Below are 19,032 nucleotides of genomic sequence, written 5' to 3' on the forward strand. Positions count from 1 at the left end.
TGGATGGAGAGGAAATGGCGGGTCTTGGCAATGTTGCGGAGCTGAGACCGGCAGGTTTTGGTGACGGCTTGGATGTGAGGGGTGAACGAGAGAGCAGAGATGAGGATGACACCAAGGTTGCGGGCTTGTGAGACGGGAAGGATGGTAGTGCCGTCAACAGTGATGGGAAAGTCAGGGAGAGGGCAGGGTTTGGGAGGGAAGACAAGGAGTTCAGTCTTGGACATGTTGAGTTTTAGGTGGCGGGCAGACATCCAGATGGAGATGTCCTGAAGGCAGGAGGAGATGCGAGCCTGGAGGGAGGGGGAGAGAGCAGGGGCAGAGATGTAGATTTGGGTGTCATCAGCGTAGAGATGATAGTTGAAGCCGTGGGAGCGAATGAGGTCACCAAGGGAGAGAATATAGATCGAGAACAGAAGGGGACCAAGAACTGAACCTTGGGGAACCCTCACAGTAAGGTCATGGGAGGGGGAGGAGGAGCCTGCAAAAGAGACTGAGAATAAACAACCAGAGAGATAAGAGGAGAACCAGGAGAGGACAGAGTCTGTGAAGCCAAGGTTGGATAGCGTATTGAGGAGAAGGGGGTGGTCCACAGTGTCGAAGGCAGCTGAGAGGTCGAGGAGGATTAGGATAGAGTATGAGCCGTTGGATTTGTCAAGCAGGAGGTCATTGATGACCTTTGAGAGGGCAGTTTCCGTGGAATGTAGGGGACGGAAGCCAGACTGGAGGGGGTTGAGGAGAGAGTTGGTGTTGAGGAATTAGAGGCAGCGTGTGTAGACAACTCATTCAAGGAGTTTGGAAAGGAATGGTAGGAGAGAGATGGGGCGATAACTAGAAGGTGAGGTGGGGTCAACAGAGGGGTTTTTTTAGGATGCGAGAGACATGGGCATGTTTGAAGGCAGAGGGGAAGGAACCAGTGGAGAGTGAGTGGTTGAAGATGGAAGTTAAGGAGGGGAGAAGGGATGGAGTGAGAGATTTCATGAGATGAGAGGGAATGGGGTCAGAAGCACAGGTGGCCGGAGTAGCACTTGAGAGGAGGGAGGAGAGCTTCTCTGAGGATACTGCTGGGAAGGATGGGAGAGTAGCAGAGAGTGTTGAGAGCCGGGGGGTTGGAGAAAGGGGGGGAGTGACTTTGGGGAGGTCGGACCTGATGGATTTAATTTTGTTAATGAAGTAGGAGGCCAGATCATTGGGGGTGAGGGAAGGAGGAGGGGGGAGGAACCGGGGGCCTGAGAAGGGAGTTGAATGTACGGAAGAGCTGACGGGGATGATGGGCATGGGTGTGAATGAGGGAGGAGAAATAGTTTTGTCTGGCAGAGGAGAGGGCTGAGTTAAGGCAGGAAAGGATAAACTTGAAGTGAACGAGGTTGGCATGGTGTTTAGACTTTCGCCAGCAGCGTTCGGCAGCTCGAGCATAAGAGTGAAGGAGGCGGACAGTGTCAGTGATCCAGGGCTGTGGGTTAGTGGTACGAGAGCAGCGAAGAGAAAGGGGAGCGAGTGAGTCTAGCTGAGTAGAAAGGGTAGAGGTGAGAGCAGTAATCTGATCATCAAGACTGGGTAGAGAGGAGAGGGAGGCAAGGTGGGGTGTGAGGCGCTCAGAAAGATGGATGGGGTCAAGAGAGTGGAGATCTCTGTGAGGGAGTAATATGGATTTACAGGGGAAAGGAGTGTGAGTGAGGAGGCAGGTGAGAAGATTATGATCAGAGAGAGGGATTTCAGAGTTGGTGAGGGTGGACACAGTGCAGCGGTAGGAGATGATGAGGTCGAGGGTATGACCAAATTGGTGAGTGGGTGAGGTGGGGTGGAGCAAGAGGTTGGCAGCGTCAAGGAGAGATAGAATGCGGGCGGCAGAGGAGTCATCAGGGATATCCATGTGGATGTTGAAGTCTCCGAGGATCTGAGTGGGCATGGTAAAGGAGAGACGGAAGGTGAGGAAGGGGTCAAAATCGTTAAAGAAGTTGGAGGTAGGGCCGGGGGGGGGGGGGCGGTAGATGACGGCTACAAGAGTCTGGAGGGGGTGGTAGAGGCGAATAATGAGCTTCAAAGGAAGCGAAGGAAAGGGAAGGGAGAGGAGGGATAGTGCGAAAGCGACATTAGGGGGCGAGAAGGAAACTGACACCTCCTCCTTTTCTGGTGAGTCTGGGGGAGTGGGAGAAGAAGAGGCCTCCACTGGAGAGAGCAGCAGAAGAGACCGTGCCGTCTGGAGACCACGATGTTTCAGTTAGGGCGAGGAGGAGTAGAGCGCTGGAAAGGAATAGGTCCAGGATGAAAGGGATCTTATAACGGAACGGGGGTTCCAGAGGCCACACTTGGCAGTAGCTGCCGAGGGAGGGGGAAGGGTGCGAGGCGTGGGGAGGGTTTGGATTGGGATGAGTTGGCGAGGGCCTAGGCGGGGAGAGTGGGAAGAGGGGTGGCGATGGAAAAGGAGAACTGGGATGGGGTGGGGGCGGGGAGAAGGGGGGCAGGGGGCTGGGAGGGAGGAGTGGAGGACTGGCGCTGGTACAGAGGGATCCTTGGTAGGGGGTGAGGGGGAGTCGTCTTTGTGGGGGAGAGGGAGGGAAAAAGCTGGGTGGGAGAGGGGAAGGGGAAGGTGAGGAATGGGAATGGCAGTTGGGAGCAAGGGAATTGAAAGTTCATGGTGAGGTCAGCAGGGCGAGTGACAGTACAGCGGGAGGTTAACAATTGAGATGCAGAAGTGACAAAACAGTAGCAATGATATAAATAAGTGATGGCATCACTGGGAGTAGTGAAACGATTAACATGCTATGGCAATAGTAAAATTGGCAGATAATGATGTCACAGAGAGCAGATACAAACTATTATGTACTGGAGTAGGGTGGACCTGTTAAGGGGATCAGGGAGCAGAGATACCTGGGGAGAGGAGTGAACAGCCAACTAGCATGGGAGGGCTGAGTAGGTGCGAATGAGGTTGTTGTTAATGTAACTTTTGGTGATAACAAGGGCCTTTTTCTCGGGGGGGGGGGGGGGAGTCAGTCAGGACCGGACCGGGAAGGGGGCGATGGGGGGCACTTTAAGGAAGGTCGCTTAAGTGCGGGGGATGGGGGGGAGCAGGAGGGGGCCAAGGGGGCGCTCTGAGGAGAGGATCCTTCCGGGAGCAGCAAGGCCGCGCGGTGTGATGGCGGGCGGGCCGGCCTCTCAGGAACGGAGTCCCGGGCGTCTATGGCGGCGCTCTGAGGAGAGGATCCTTCCGGGAGCAGCAAGGCCGCGGGGTGTGATGGCGGGCGGGCCTCTCGGGAACGGAGTCCCGGGCGTCTATGGCGGCGCTCTGAGGAGAGGATCCTTCCGGGAGCAGCAAGGCCGCGCAGTGAGTACGGCCACACTTACTCTGCTACCCTGATCATTTTTCTAAAACAAAAGTTCAGTCCATATCTTCTCCAGTGCTCAAGAACCTCCAGTGGTTGCCCATCCACCTCTGCATCAAACAGAAACTCCTTACCATAGGCTTTAAAGCACTCAATTAGCTGCTCCCTCTCTCCAACCTTACCTCACTAATCTACTACTACAGCACAGCCTGCACACTTTGCTCCTCAAGTGCCAGCTTACTTACTGTGCCTCAAACTCATCTATCTTGCCATTAACCCCTTTCCCACATCCTCCCTCTGGCCTGGAACTCCCTCCCTCACCATGTACATTAGACCACAAATCTCTCCACCTTCAAAGCCTTATTACGGTCACATCTCCTCCAAGAGGCCTTCCCCAATTAAGCCCTCTTTTCCCCAGCTCCCTCTCCCTTCTGCATCAGCTGGGAACTTGGAACTGTGACCTTTGGGCATTTGGTATTTGCCCCACCCTCAATCCCACAGCACTTATATATATATATATATATATATATATATATATATATATATATATATATATACATATATATATATGTGTATATATATATATAATATAGTGAAAATTATTTATAGTAATGTCTGTCTACCCCTCTAGTCTGTAAATTCATTATGGGCAGGGATCATGTCTACAACTCTGCTGTATTCATTCAATCGTATTTATTGAGTGTTTACTGTGTGCAAAGCACTGTACTAAGCACTTGGGAAGTACAAATCGGCAACATATAGAGACGGTCTCTACCCAACAATGGGCTCACAGTCTAGAAGGAATAATAATAATGATGGTATTTGTTAAGTGCTTACTACTAATAATAATAATGTTGGTATTTGTTAAGTGCTTACTATGTGCCAAGCACTGTTCTAAGCACTGGGGGGAGATACAAGGTAATCAATGTTGTCCCACGTGGGGCTCACAGTCTTAATCCCCATTTTACAGATGAGGGAACTGAGGCCCAGAGAAGTGAAGTGACTTGCCCAAAATCACATAGCTGAGAAGTGGCGGAGCCAGGATTAGAACCCATGGCCTCTGACTCCCGAGCCCGTGCTCTTTCCACTGAGCCATGCTGCTTCTCTATGCAGCTTCTCACTGCTTCTTTACTATGTGTGAAGCACTGTTCTAAGTACTGGGGAGGATACAAGGTGATTAGGTTGTCCCACATGGGGCTCACAGTCTTAATCCCCATTTTACAGATGAGGTAGCTGAGGCACAGAGAAGTGAAGTGACTTGCCCAAAGTCACAAAGCAGACAAGTGGCAGAGTCAGGATTAGAACACATGACCTCTGGCTGCCAAGCTTGTATTCTTTCCACTGAGCCATGCTGCTTCTCTGTATTGTACTCTCCCAAGGTCTTAGTACAGTGTTCTGCACACAGTAAGCACTGAATAAATACTGAATACTGAATAAATACCATTGATGATGATGATGTCCTTAGACTGGGAACCCCAAGTGGGATAGGGACTGTGTCCCACCTGATCAACTTGTATCTATTCCAGTGCTTAGAATGGTGATTGCCACATCGTAAGTGCTTAACAAATACCATTAATTATCAATAACTTTTATGTAGCCAGCTCCTGGAATTTGGCACCAATATACCAGGTAATTGGAAGACACTAGATCAGGTAAGCTTCTTGAGGGCAGGGATTGTGTCTTCTAATGTTTTTCCCCCAAGAATTCAATAACTACTATTGATCGATTGAAGATACCTGCAGAAAGGCAGAAAATATTAGCTACTGGGTAATTCATTTTCAGATTTGCTGTTGAAACGTTTACCTATATCAATGTTAATTATTTAATAATAGTGCAACTAAATTTCATAAAAAGTGAACAGAAATGCATGGGATCTCACAGGTTTTGCTGAGTGAGAATGAAACCATTTAATGTAGTTCTTATGAAAAGAACCAAGCTCTTGTTTCAAAGTAACCCAGTTTTAGTATGGGCAAGAGAGCAAGAGTAGTCATTGTTTCCACTGGAAATCATATGTCTGGTTACTGGAGTTTTTTAGCTGCTTGCATATGTTTTGTGAATGTAACATTTGTGAAGGACTCAGGATGAAAACAGGGAAAGTGGAAAAAATATTCAGCCAAGTTTTGATTTGGAGTGATTTGGTTTTAGTAGCAGCATGGTATATGCTGTTGATAGGGGATTTACTCTGCTGCTCATATCATTTTTCTACAAAAATGTTCAGGAGTGTTTCCCCACTCCTCAAGAACTTCTAGTGGTTGTCCATCCACCTCTACATCCAACGGAAACTCTTTACCATCGGCTTTAAATCACTCAATCACCTTGCCCCCTCCTACCTCACCTCACTACACTCCTACTACAACCCAGCCCAAATACTTGGCTCCCCTAATGCCAATCTTCTCAATGTACCATGATCCTTAGAAAGCCAGTGAAGCTTCGTGGCAAAAGCAAGGGCTTGGGAGTCAGAGGATGTGGGTTCTAATCCCGGCTCCTCCACTTGTCTGCTGTGTGACCTTGGGCAAACCACTTCACTTCTCCGTGCCCCAGTTACCTCATCCGTAAAATGGGGATTAAGACTGTGAGCCCCACATGGGACAACCTGATTACCTTGTACCTACCCCAGCGCTTAGAGCAGTACTTGGGACATAGTGATTGCGTAACAAATACCATCATTATTATTGTCTTTCTTGCCGCCGACCTCTCGCCCACATCCCGCCTCTGGCCTGGAAGGCCCTCCTTCTTTATGTCTGAGAGACAATTACTCTTCCCCACATCAAAGCTTTATTGAAGGCTCATCTCTTCCAAGAGGTCTTCCCTGACTAAGCCCTCTTTTCCTTTTCTTCCACTCCCTTGTGCATCTCCCTTAACTTGCTCCCTTGATTCACCACCACCCCGCCCCCCCCCGGCCCAGCCCCACGGCACTTATGTACATATCTGTAATTTTATTTATTTATATTAATGTCTGTCTCCCCCTCTAGACTGTAAGCTCATTGTGGGCAGGGAATGTGTCTGTTATATTGTACTTTTCAAGCACTTAATACACGTACTCTGCACACAGTAAGTACTCAATAAATACGAATGACTGTGTATGTGTGATTGTAATTGAAAGTCAGCCCCTTCCATGTTGATCCCACAGAAATAGGCACATTTTGTAGCTTGCTGTACCACAGGGATGAGTAGGGTGTCCTCAGCCAAGAGACCAACATCAAGGGTTTGGGGAAGGAAAGGGGAAAGTGACCTAAACTTTGTATGCTATAAGGAGGGCAAGGGGATGCGTGTTAGTGTTGGCACCCTCTCTAAGAACTTTGGGGCAGGGGAGGTTCAAAGCTAGCACACCTGATCCCAGTTGCAAAAAGTCATCATTTGGCCTTGATTGCAAAGGTTAGCTCTTGAGTGGGTGACAAAGGCAATGTGACTTTAAATATTTGAAGGTGAATTAGTCCAAGGGAATATAATAGTCATATTTAAAGTTTTGTTAGGTCTGGGGAAAAAATATCAAGCAGGTACTGTTATATAAGGCCATTTCTAGGCAGTGAGGGAAAGTGACAGGTGAACTGCATAAAAGGAAAGTAGTAGGTAAACTGTGTATGCAATTCATTGCCTTAGGTCACACCACGAAATGCAATAGGTGCATTTAAAAGGACACCAAACAGTTTATGCATCAACAGTGCAACACTGTAATAAACCAGTGGTATTTATTGAATGCTTACTGTATGCAGAGCACTGTACTGAGCTCTTGGGAGAGTTCAATGCAACAAAGTTGGTTAGACACATTCCCTGCCCACAAGAAAGTTATAGCCTAGAGAGCTAAACTGTAAGGTCAAAATGTTAAAATCACTACCTATTGTGAGATTGTGTGTGGCCCATGCATTCTCTCTCTCTCTCCTCACCCAGCCCCCCACTCCCTACCAGTCTGCTGAGTGGCAGGAGGAAGGAGAGATGCAACTGAAGGAACTCCTCCCCTGCCTCTGCCAGCAGCCCGTATATGCTCGTGGCCTAGGCGGGCAGAGCAACCACAACTGCTTGGAGCTTTTTTCTGTGGCTTTGGGGAAGATTCTCCAGCAGCAACACTGGTCACAGTACATGAGTGTTGAGGTGGTAGTTAGAGAAAATGACATGGGGAGGAAAAACAAATTCATCTGGGCAGGCCTCCTGGAGGAAATGTGATTTCCTTCCCTAGATTAAAAGTTCATTGTGGGTAGGGACCATGCCTGCCAATTTGCTGTATTGTAAAAATAATATTAATAATGGTGTTTGTTAACTATTTACCATGTGCCAGGCGTTGTGCTAAGTGTTGGGGTGGATACAAGCAAATTGGGTTGGTTACAGCCCCTGTCCTACATTGGGGCTCACAATCTTAATCCCCATTTTATAGAACAGGGAACTGAGGCCCAGAGAAGTGAAGTGACTTGCCCAGAGTCACACAACAAGTGATGGAGTCAGGATTAGAACCCAGGTCTCCTGACTCCCAGGCCCATGCTCTACCAATTAGGCCATGCTTATACTCACCCAAGCAGTCTGCACACAGTAAGCACTCAGTAAATACCCTTGATTGATTTGGAAGGGTTTTGACAATGGTGAGAATTATGGTCTGGCAGTTTTGAAGGGAGAAGGAGGTCCAGATAAGAGAAAGGGCATGAGCAAGGGGTCAGGGGTGGAAGAGATGAGAATGAGGCATTGTAATTAGGTTACCTTGAGAAGAAGGGAGAGTGTGAGCTGGGGCATAGTAGGAGAAGAGAGTGGATAGATAAGGAGGAAGAGAGCTTTAAAGCTGATGGTCAGAAATTTCTACTTGATATAGAGAGGAATCAGTTACCAATGGAGGTTTTTGAGAGCTGTATGCAAATGTTTTAGTAAAGTGATCCTGGCAGCAGAGTGAAGAATGGACTGAAAGCAGGGAGACCAATGAATAAGCTAATGAAGTAGTCAAGCCAGGATGTGACAAGGGTGGAACCAGGGTGGTGACTGTTTGGATGGAGAGGAAGGGGCAGATCCAGGAAATGTGGTGGTTGGGGTGGGTGGGAATCTGACGGGAGTTAACAGACTAAATGTGAGACTTGAAAGAGAGAAAGGAGTCAAACCTAATGCCAAGGTTTCAATCTTTGGACAGGTTGAACAGAAAGAGTGGTGGTGTCCACTGGGATAGGAAAGTTAGGCAGAAGAGAGGGTTTGGGAGGGGAGGTGAAGCGTTCAGTTTTAGACATATTGAGCTGAAAGGGCAGGCAGGAGATGGCAAGTGTAAAGGTGCCACGGAGGCAAGAAGTGCGAGATTGCAGAGGAATTGGTTGGTCGGGGCTAGCGGGGTAGATTCCGGGATCATCCGTATAGATAAAGTTGGAGCCAGTGGGGTCCATGAAAGGGTGGCACATTTTTCTCGACGACTCGTTCGTTGTTCAGCAGAAATCCTTCAGGATGAACTATGTAAGACAGCCCTCCCCCGTGTGTTTAGGACAATCAGTGTGCCTTCTCTACTGAAATACTTGGTCGCCCTATGTAGCGGGACTTTCCGTGAAGCTCGGGAGGAAGGAACCCAGGCTGACCGCGGGGACCGAGCTCTGTTTCCTCCGTAACCGAAGCGCGCGTGTGCGTGTGTGTGGGGTGAACCTGGAACTGACACCCGCGGCAGAGAGGACCCCAATTTGCCCCTCCGGCCCCCGCCACTGCCTCTCTCGGGGATGCGGGAAGGGAGGGAGCAGGAGAGCTGCCGTTACTGCTGCCCGGTAGAAAAACTGCATTTCCCGGTGCGGGGGCGCTCCCGACCCCACCTTTGGATTTTCTCCCAAAGCTTAATACAGTACTCTGCACGTAGTAAACGTTCAGTAAATACAATTACACAGTGGCTGTGACTGGCCGGATGCGGGGGTGGGCGGGGGGGAGTGGAGAAGAACATTCTTTCGATTTGGAAAAGAAGTAAATGTCCCGTGCTGGTGAGCCCCTCGCCCCCAACCCAGGGGTCTGGGCCCCGAGGAGCCCGGGTGGCTACTACCTCTCCCGGCCCCCCTCCGCCTCCAGGGCGTGGGGGAGAGGCAACCCCATTCATTCATTCAATCAATCAATCGCATTTATTGAGCGCTTACTGTGTGCAGAGCACTGTACTAAGCGCTTGGGAAGTACAAGTTGGCAACATATAGAGACAGTCCCTAGCCAACAGTGGGCTCACAGTCTAAAAGGGGGAGACAGAGAACAAAACCAAACATACTAACAAAATAAAATAAATAGAATAGATATGTACAAGTAAAATAGAGTAATAAATATGTACAAACATATATACATATATACAGGTGCTGTGGGGAATTTATTGAGCGCCTACTGTGTGCAGAGCACTATACTAAGCGCTTGGGAAGTACAAATCAGCTTCCAAGCCCTTCCCGTAGCAGGGGCACTGATCTTAGAAGCGGGGAAGGAGACGGATTTTGACGGTTCATAAGCATTCTTTCCGTCCCCCAGTCTCTGAGTCCCGCTCTGATCTAACTATTACCCGGGAATAGGGGGATTTTAATAAAGCTTCCGCTGAGACGCGGCGGCCTCGGCCCCAAACCCAAACCCCTCTCGCAGCAGGGACAGTGGATTGGGGGAAGGATACACATCCTCTCCGTCCCTAAATAAAGTGTCAAATTCTGTCGGCTCCAAACCCCTCCCGGCTCCCAATTTTGACTTGTCAGAAACATTCTAACCGTCTCTAGTAAAGCTTTAGTAAAGTCTCCGAGCCTGTCGGCAAGGACCAATCAAAGAACGCGGCTCATGTCGAGGATTAACCAATGAGAAATGACGTTTTATAACCTTGCCGCAGATTAACTCTTTCAACTGAGTGAAGGTAGATCCGCTAGGGGCGCCAAGGACGGCCATAATCCAATAAAACAGACAGTAACAATAATAATAATAATAATAATAATTATTATTATTATTATTATAATGGTATTTGTTAAGCGCTTACTATGTACCAAGCACTGTCCTAAGCGCTGGCATAGATACAAGGTAATCAGGTTGTCCCACTTGGGGCTCACAGTCTTCATCCCCATTTTACAGATGAGGTAACTGAGGCACAGAGAAGTTAAGTGACCTGCCCAAGGTCACACAGCTGACAAGTGGCAGATCCGGGATTAGAACCCATGACCACTGACTCCCAAGCCCGGGCTCTTTCCACTAAGCCATAATAATAATACTAATTGTGGCATTGATTAAGCCCAACTATGTGCCAGGCACTGTATTAAGTACTGGGGTAAATACAAGCAAATCAGGTTGGACCCAGGCCCTGTCCCAAGTGAGGCTCACAGTTTCAATCCGTATTTTACAGATGAGGGAATGGAGGCCCAGAGAAGTGAAGTGACTTGCCCAAGGTCACACAGCAGACAAGTGGCAGAGCTGGGATTAGAAACCATGACCTTTTGACTCCCAGGCCCAGGCTCTACTCACTAGTCCAAGCTGCTTCAAGACTGAGTGGCCACAGAGAAAGGAAGAGAGTCAGGAGACAACATGTTTGAAAAAACTAAGGTTAAATAGTGTCTCCAGGAGAAGGAAGTGGCCTACAGGGTCAAAGGCAGCCGAGAGGTCAAGTAGGATTAGGATAAATCATAGATTTGTCAGGGAAATGAACACTTGTGGCTTTGGAGAGTGCAGTCTCTGCGGAGTGAAGGGGGCAGAGACTATATTGTAGAGGCTTAAGGAGGGCGCTGGAGGAAAGAAACTGGCGGCAGCGTGTGTATACAAACAGTTGGAGAAGTTTAGACAGGAAGAGGGTGGAGGGAGATGGAACAGTAGCTGGATGATGCAGCGGGATCTCTGAAGGCCCTTTTTGGGATTGGGTTGAAGTGGATAGGTTTGAAGGCAAAGTGGTGGAACCATCAGAGAATGAACGAGACTGAAGGTGGCGTCAAGGAGGGAAAAAGATGTTCTAAATGTTTTTAAGAGGTGAGGGGGAATGGAGTAAGAGGCACAGGTAGAGAGAATACATTTTGAAAGCGGATGGGCAATCCCTTGGAAGATGGCTGGGAAGATGATTGAGAGGATGTTGGGGAGGTGAGCAGGTGATTTGAGGGCAGCTCATGCCTGATGGTTTAGATTTTTCTCTCTTTCTGTCCTGATATTTTTTTCTCCTTACCTTATCTTAGATCATTGTCTCTGCCCCGTAGAAGCCCCTCCCACTAGCACTGTACCTGTAAGTACAGTCATTTCTACTGTAACTCAGTAGTTGTGTTCTTGGAGAAAATTTCGTGCTATGGGAAAATCCTGTTAAAGTAGCCATTGATTCAAAGGAAATGACCATATTAGGGAGTGGGTGGTTCAAACACAACACTGTTGCTGACATTTTTTATACAAATTCCCCCATTACTGTAGCCACAACTAGCAGTATGCTTCAGACCCGTGTCATTTATTGCTATTTTACTGTCTTAAATGCTGTAAAGTGTCAAAAACACCAAGACGTACTGTCCTTGATAGCACAATGCAGTAAGACTACAGCAGAAGCTGGGAAGCATAGAGGCATCACATCTTGAATGATGCTGCATCAATCATATTTATGGAGTGCTTACTGTGTGCAGAACACTTTACCAAGTCCTTGGTAGAGTACAGTACAACAGAGTTTGTAGACACATTCCCTGCCCGCAGAGAGCTCACAGTTTAGAGGAGCAGTCAGACATTCATATAAATAGAAGCAGCATAGTCTAGTGGAAAGAGCACAGGCCTGGAAGTCAGAGGATGTGCATTCTTAATCCCAGCTCTGCCTCTTATCTCCTTTGTGACCTTGGGCAAGTCATTTAACTTCTCTGAATCTCAGTTACCTCATCTGTAAAATGGGGATCAAGACTGTGAGACCCATGTGGGACAGGGACTGTGTCCAACCTGATTACCTTGTATCTGCTCGTGCGCTTAGAATGGTGCTTGGCACATAGTAAGTGCTCAACAAATACCAAAATTATTATAAATAAATGACATGGATATTTCTTTCTTCACCAAATCTATTGGCACCAACTTGTGGGTCGTGTTGTGCCCAGAACAGACTAGTGATGTGGGACAAATGATCCCCAATACTTCCATCATGTTATGCCTAAATTGTGGAATGAAAACATTTGTTATATCAGGACTGACTACTGATGAATTTATTTCCATTGGTTAAATAATAATGTATTAGGTTGCCAATAATATTACAAAGAGCATATTAATAATTTGCAGGTTTTTAAAAGCGTGGTACACACACAAATGTGTAATTGTTTAAACAGCTCATCCACAGAATTGAAATTGACATCACTGTTGTAGGGGAAATCGATCCAAAGTAATTTTCTGCAACTCTCTGGCATACACAGATGAGTTATACATCTTTGGACTTCCAGCTTTGCAATCAGGAATCTCTTTCTAATTACTAACTTGAATTCTTATGTTTTAACATTTTCATAACCTAGCTTTAGTGGTACCTGAAATTAGTCATGATCAAAATAAGTTTGATAGACTACTAATTCCTTTTCCGTTTAGTTGCAATTAGCCATCTGTCCTATGGAATGCAGGTCAAATAGTTAATCATACTTTCAGTTAACCAATTACAGCCCCCCAAAGTTGTACTAACTTGTGAGATTTTTGCTCAGGCAGATAAATGGGTATAAGATAATAGCTGTAAGAGTGAAGCTGCTTTATGACAAAATGACCCCTGACTTTCAGAAAAGCTAGTATTGAATTGGTGCTCTTAGCACTTTGTACCTATCTGTAGACCACTCTCAGGTTCGCACTTGGGGAGTTTCCAGTACTCTACCAGTCTCGACTTTGGGAGAGAGAGTCAAGCAGAGGCATACCATTCCATTCCTAGTTTGGGCTGTGGCTAGCGAGTGGAAGGCAATCTGCTACAAGTCAAAATTCATCTGTGCTGGGCAGCAGCGGCATGGGAGAGAGTCAAAGGCATCAAGTTGACTGCGCGGAGGAAGGCAGTGGTAAACCACTTTAATATTTTTATCAAGAAAACTCTATGGGTACACTACCAGAATGATGGCAGATAGAGATAGGGCATTCTGGGAGAGATGCGTCCATGGAGTCGCTATGGGTCGGAGATGACTCGACAGCATAAAACAAGACCTATCTGTAATTTGTTTTAAAGTCTGTCTTCTCTGAGCGTGGCTTAGTGGAAAGATCATGGGCTTTGGAGTCAGAGGTCATGGGTTCAAATACCAGCTCCGCCAACTGTCAGCTGTGTGACTTTGGGCAAGTCACTTAACTTCTCTGTGCCTCAGTTACCTCATCTGTAAAATGGGGATTAAAACTGTGAGCCCACCGTGGGACAACCTGATCACCTTGTAACCTCCTTAGCACTTAGTGCTTTGCACATAGTAAGCGCTTAACAAATACCATCATTTATTTATTTATTCTCTCCCTGTAGACTGTAACCTCCTTGGGGTCAGGGAACATGTCTACCAACTCTGTTATATCATATTCTCCCCAAACACTTAATACAGTGCTCTGCACACAATAAGCACTCAATAAATACCAGTGATTGATTTATCTGATGAAAATAATAATAATAATATAATTATGGTACTTGTTAAGTGCTTATGATGTGTCAAGCTTTGTTCTAAGAGCTGGAGTAGATACAAGTTAATCAAGTTACACAGTCCCTGTCCCACATTGGGCTCACATTCATAATCCCCATTTTTTACAGATAAGGTAACTGAGGCACAGAAGTTACTGCACAGTTAAGTGACTTGCTCGAGGTCACACAGCAGACAAGTGGTGGAGCCGGGATTAGAACCCTTGACTTACTGATTCCCAGGCCGATGCTTTATCCACTATGCCATGCTGCTTCCCGAGCAGATGCAGTCCCTGTCCTAAGAAGGCTAAGAGGGAGGGAGTGCTTACATGTGGCAAGAGAAGTTAAGTCACCTACCCGAGATCATACAGCAGGCACGTGGCACAGCTGGGCTTGGAACCTAGGTCTACTGACTCCTAGTCCCATGCTTTTTCCACTAGGCCACATTCCCTCTTATGTGATGTACCGTAGAATGCATTCTTAATTGTGTTAGTTTCTCAGAGAATGCTCCGATTGGAAATCGATAGACTCTTAGCCACCGCCCCCTTTCCAAATGATCAAAATGAGTCCACCATTTTAAAGCATATTTTTTTTGTGACTGGTCTAAAGGTGCGATTCCAGTGAACTCCTCAGTTAATTTTCCAACTGAAAATTATCCACTGAAGAGCGAATATGATGAATGTTTCTCCAATGTCTCGGTTTCAATGCAACCCTCCCTTGCAAGCTTGCTAATTAGGTCATCCATTTACTTCTGATATGCTGTGCCTTGATTTTTCAGGACTACTGGGAAATATGTTGTAGAGGGTTTAGGAGACCTATTCATTTATTTTATCAAAGAACATTTTTTTAAATGCTACCTTTCCTTTACCTTATTATTTCTCAATTAGTTAACTTATCTATCTGTCCTATGTGGTTGCAATCTTTCATCATAGAACATGAGTCATGGCCTAGAAAAGTCTTGCTTTTATGTAAATTTCTGGTGGCAATATAATTATTTGGGCACAGAAACAATAGACTCCAACACAAATACATTTTTAAAATTAGATCTAGTGCTCTGCACATGTCTAGATATTTCCATCCTGGGGAAACTGAATAGTGTGTCTAGACAGTTGCCCCAAGGAAATGCTGCATATCTGGGGAGGCTGGGGGAGGGGGTGGCTCTGGACCAAAGGGTCAGGCACCTCATAAAGAATTTGTACAGAACAGAAGAGTTGGAGAAGGTTTTTGGAAGAAATCTTTATCTCTTCTAACAAAGGAATCGCAAGATGTACAAGCCAGAGGACCTGTGTTCTAATCTTGACTCTACCACTTGTCTGCTGTTTGAACTTGGGCAAGTCACTTAACTTCTTTGTGCCTCAGTTACCTCTTCTGTAAAATGGAGATTAAATCCTACTCCCTGCTACTTTGACTGAGAGCCCCATGTAGGACAAGGGACTGTGTCCAACCTGATTATTTTATATCTCCCCTGGTGCTTAGTACAATGCTTGGCACATAGTAAATGCTTAATAAATGCCAAAATAATAATTATTATTATTTATCAAACACTAACTGTGTGCCGAGCACTTTACTCGGTGCTGGGAAAGCATGCAGTGAGCCCGCTGTTGGGTAGGGACTGTCTCTATATGTTGCCAACTTGTACTTCCCAAGCACTTAGTACAGTGCTCTGCACACAGTAAGCACTCAATAAATACGATTGAATGAATGAATGAATGAGTGAATTAGGTACGGTCCCTGACCCTGAAAGCATTCACAGTCTAAGACTATAAGTGAGGGAGAGGTGACTGGAGGCAGATACGTCAGGAGTGATGAAACGATAAAAAATACAGTGGCATAAAAGTCAAGGATAAATACACAAAATAAGAACAAAACTCAGCAGTGTGCTGTGGCTAGAGGGACAGAATTTCAGGCTCCTCACAGCTCAGAGTGGAAGGGACCCCCATAGACACAGTGACCACTAGAATAGCCCTCAGTATTCCAGAGGTTTGTGGAGACCTCATGCTGCGAGGGCTGTACCCTTTCTCCCTGGGGTGGTGGAAGGCAGGACGGAATTTAGTCTCCCCAGTGGCACAAGGGGAGCCGAGGTCAGTTCCCGGGAAGGCAGTATGGTTGGCTGTCTCTCTGTCCAGTGGAGGGGACACTGAGAGCTCGTGGCAGCAGCATCACTTAACCCCGGCACACACACAGAGTGCGTCAGGAGCATGGGTCCCCGGATGACAGGGAGGGAAGGCAGGGCTGTTCTCTGTTCCTTTGCCTGGCCATGGTGGAGAGGAGCCCGGACCTTTCCTGGGAGGTGAGACCGCAATCACTGGCTGTTTTGCTGGAGACGACCACCCTCTCATTCACTGTGGTTCTCAAGTTTAAAAATAAACAAAGAAATCCCGAAACAACTGTGAGATGAATTCAGTGCCGACTCAGGGACATTTTTGATTGGGGAATGAAATGGGTTCTACTCCCAGCTCTGCCACTTGTCTTCTGTGTGATCTTGGGCAAGGCACTTATCTTAGCCTCAGTTACCTCATCTGTTAAGTGGGGATTAAGACTGGGAGCCCCAAATGGGACACGGACTGTGTCCAACCTGATTAGCTACCCCAGTGACTACCCCAGTGCTTAGTATAGTGCTTGGCACATTATAGGTGCTTAACAAATACCTTCTTAGAAAAATGAAATTGCTCCGTGTTTCTGAGCTGGAAAGCTATAAAGAATCGCCGCTGATTCTTCCAAGTAAAGAGGCACCCGCCCCTCAGCCTCTTACCTACTGTCAGGGATTCTTCTATCACATGGAGTACGTTAGGCCGACCCAGAAGACAATGGAACTTCTTCCACAATGCAGTAACAGAAAAGTCCTCCTGGTTTGAGGCAGACAACAACTTGCAGAACCTTTGAGCTTCCCACACTAGCATGACACTCAAAATGTGGAAATCATTAAACTGTATGCTCTCTGTGGGCAGCAATCATGTCTCCAACATCGATTGTACTGGCCTAAGCAGTAAGTAGACTGTAAGCTCATTGTGGGCTGGGAATGTGTCTGCTTATTGTTATATTGTACTCTCCCAAGCGCTTAGTACAGTGCTCTGCACACAGTAAGCACTCAACAGATACGATTGAATAAATACAATTGAGTGAATAAGCATAGTGCTCTGCACATGATCAGTAGAAAATGCAAAATATAAAACATAATGAATGCAGAATAAGACACTCGAATACTATTGATTGATTGGAAATGTTCTGATGAATATCGAGTTATTGAGCAGCCAATGCTATATTTCTTCATTAGAAACCAATTAAAGTACTGTTGAAACATTGTGAGCATAATTAGTAACAGGGTGGAATAACAATTTGGTCTGACTGTAGCTGTCTCCTACAGGTATGTAATTATAATTCTGATTATTATCACTAACTGGCAGTTTACTAAACAATTGTGTCTGTCCATGGTTTTCATGCCTCTCTCACTTTAAAAATCAGCATCACATTGGCATTCACCCTGGAGCATGTTATGTCATCACCATTTCCAGGAAGCATTTTAAAGACTAGTTGTCTACATCTTCTCTTTCCTACCTTTCAGCTATCCAGAAAAGAAAGGGAGATGCCACAAAGATATTCTGAGTTTGTTTTAATGCCAGTGTTCTCGGAAAGTAACAAGCCCTCCTATGTCAGCCCTGCAAATTGTTAATGATGGTAATTGGTAAGCGGTTACTATGTGCTTGGCACTGTACTAAGCGCTAGGGTGGATACAAGCAAATCAGATTGGACAAAGTCTTTGTGTTCTGTGAGACTCATAGTCTTGATCCCTGTTTTACGGATGAGGTAACTGAGGCATGGAGAAGTGAAGTGACTTGCCCAAGCTCACAGAGCATTTGTCCAGACCCCAAACCTTAGATCTGGCTATATTTTGTGGGAAGTCTGGATTGTGTTTTTTGCATATATGGTTCCCAAGTGATAGTAGATGTGGAGAGCTAGTGTAAGGAGTTGGGAATAGTGATGGATTCTCCTGTCAGGAATGACAACAGAGCCTTCCATGATCCTGATATTTCAGGACCAAGAACCTGCACAGAGAAATTGATGGTAGTGCTAGGGGCTTGCTCAGTGCCTTTAGCAATCTCACTTCCCCTGACAATCAAGTTCCCACCGAGATCTGGAGTACAACCTGAGTGCAATGGGGAGTGCAACTGGAGAAGCAGCTTGGCCTCGTGGGTAGAGCATGGGCCTGGGAGTCAGAAGGACCTGGATTCTAGTCCTGGCTCTGCCACTCGTATGCTTTGTAACTTTGGGCAAATCACTTAACTTCTTTGTGTCTCAGTTACCTCATCTGTACAGTGGGGATTATGACCATGAGCCCCATGTGATACGTGGACTCTGTCCAACCTGTTTATCTTGTATCTACCCCAATGCTGAGAACAATGCCTGACACATAGTAAGCAGTTAACAAATGTCATAAAAAAACCCCAGCAAGTAAGCAGGCTGGGGTGCAGCCTTGCTTACATAGCCCTGATAAATGTGGAAAGAAATCATGAACAATTTGGGATATGTGAAACAATTGTTAGACTGTACTCTCCCAAGCGCCTAGTACACTGCTCTGCATACAGTAAGTGCTCACTAAATATGACTGATTGATTGATTGTTACAATTTGCAAGACTGAATGAGAAGCAGCGTGGTTCAGTGGAAAGAGCCCGGGCTTGGGAGTCAAAGGTCATGGGCTCTAATCCTGGCTCTGTCACTTGTCAGCTGTGTGACCTTGGACAAGTCACTTAACTTCTCTGTGCCTCAGTTCCCTCATCTATAAAATGGGGATTAAGACTGTGAGCCCCACGTGGGACAATCTGATTACCTTGTATCCCCCCAGTGCTTAGAACAGTGCTTTGCACATAGTAAGCACTTAACAAATACCAAAATTATTATTATTATTATTACTTCACTTCTCTGTGCCTCAGTGACCTCATCTGTAAAATGGGGATTAAGACTGTGAGCCCCACGTGGGACAACCTGATTACCTTGTAGCTACCCCAGCACTCAGAACAGTGCTTGGCACATAGTAAGCACTGTTAACAAATACTTAACTTAACAAATACTATCATTATTAAAACGTTTCAAGCCAAAGTGTGTATTCCCTGGGCTCTGCCCAGGGCCTGGTAGAGTGCTCAGCAAATGCAGAATGAAGGTGGTAGGGGTGAGCTTTCATCCTAGTGGCTGTGATTTTTAAAAAGAGTGATGGGGGT

At 46.4% G+C, this 19,032-nt stretch overlaps 1 protein-coding gene and 1 non-coding gene across 3 annotated transcripts in view; both read left to right on the forward strand.

The window, feature by feature from the left end:
• SUSD3 (sushi domain containing 3) overlaps positions 1-19,032 on the forward strand; it is a 111,915-nt gene that overhangs the window by 12,707 nt on the left and 80,176 nt on the right. The window lies entirely within an intron of this gene.
• On the forward strand, positions 13,013-13,149 carry LOC119920629. The gene has a single exon (XR_005448360.1). It is a non-coding gene; the product is annotated as a small nucleolar RNA SNORA7 (small nucleolar RNA).

This window comes from Tachyglossus aculeatus, chromosome X1, assembly GCF_015852505.1.
Source record: "Tachyglossus aculeatus isolate mTacAcu1 chromosome X1, mTacAcu1.pri, whole genome shotgun sequence".
In the NCBI taxonomy this organism is placed as follows: domain Eukaryota; kingdom Metazoa; phylum Chordata; class Mammalia; order Monotremata; family Tachyglossidae; genus Tachyglossus; species Tachyglossus aculeatus.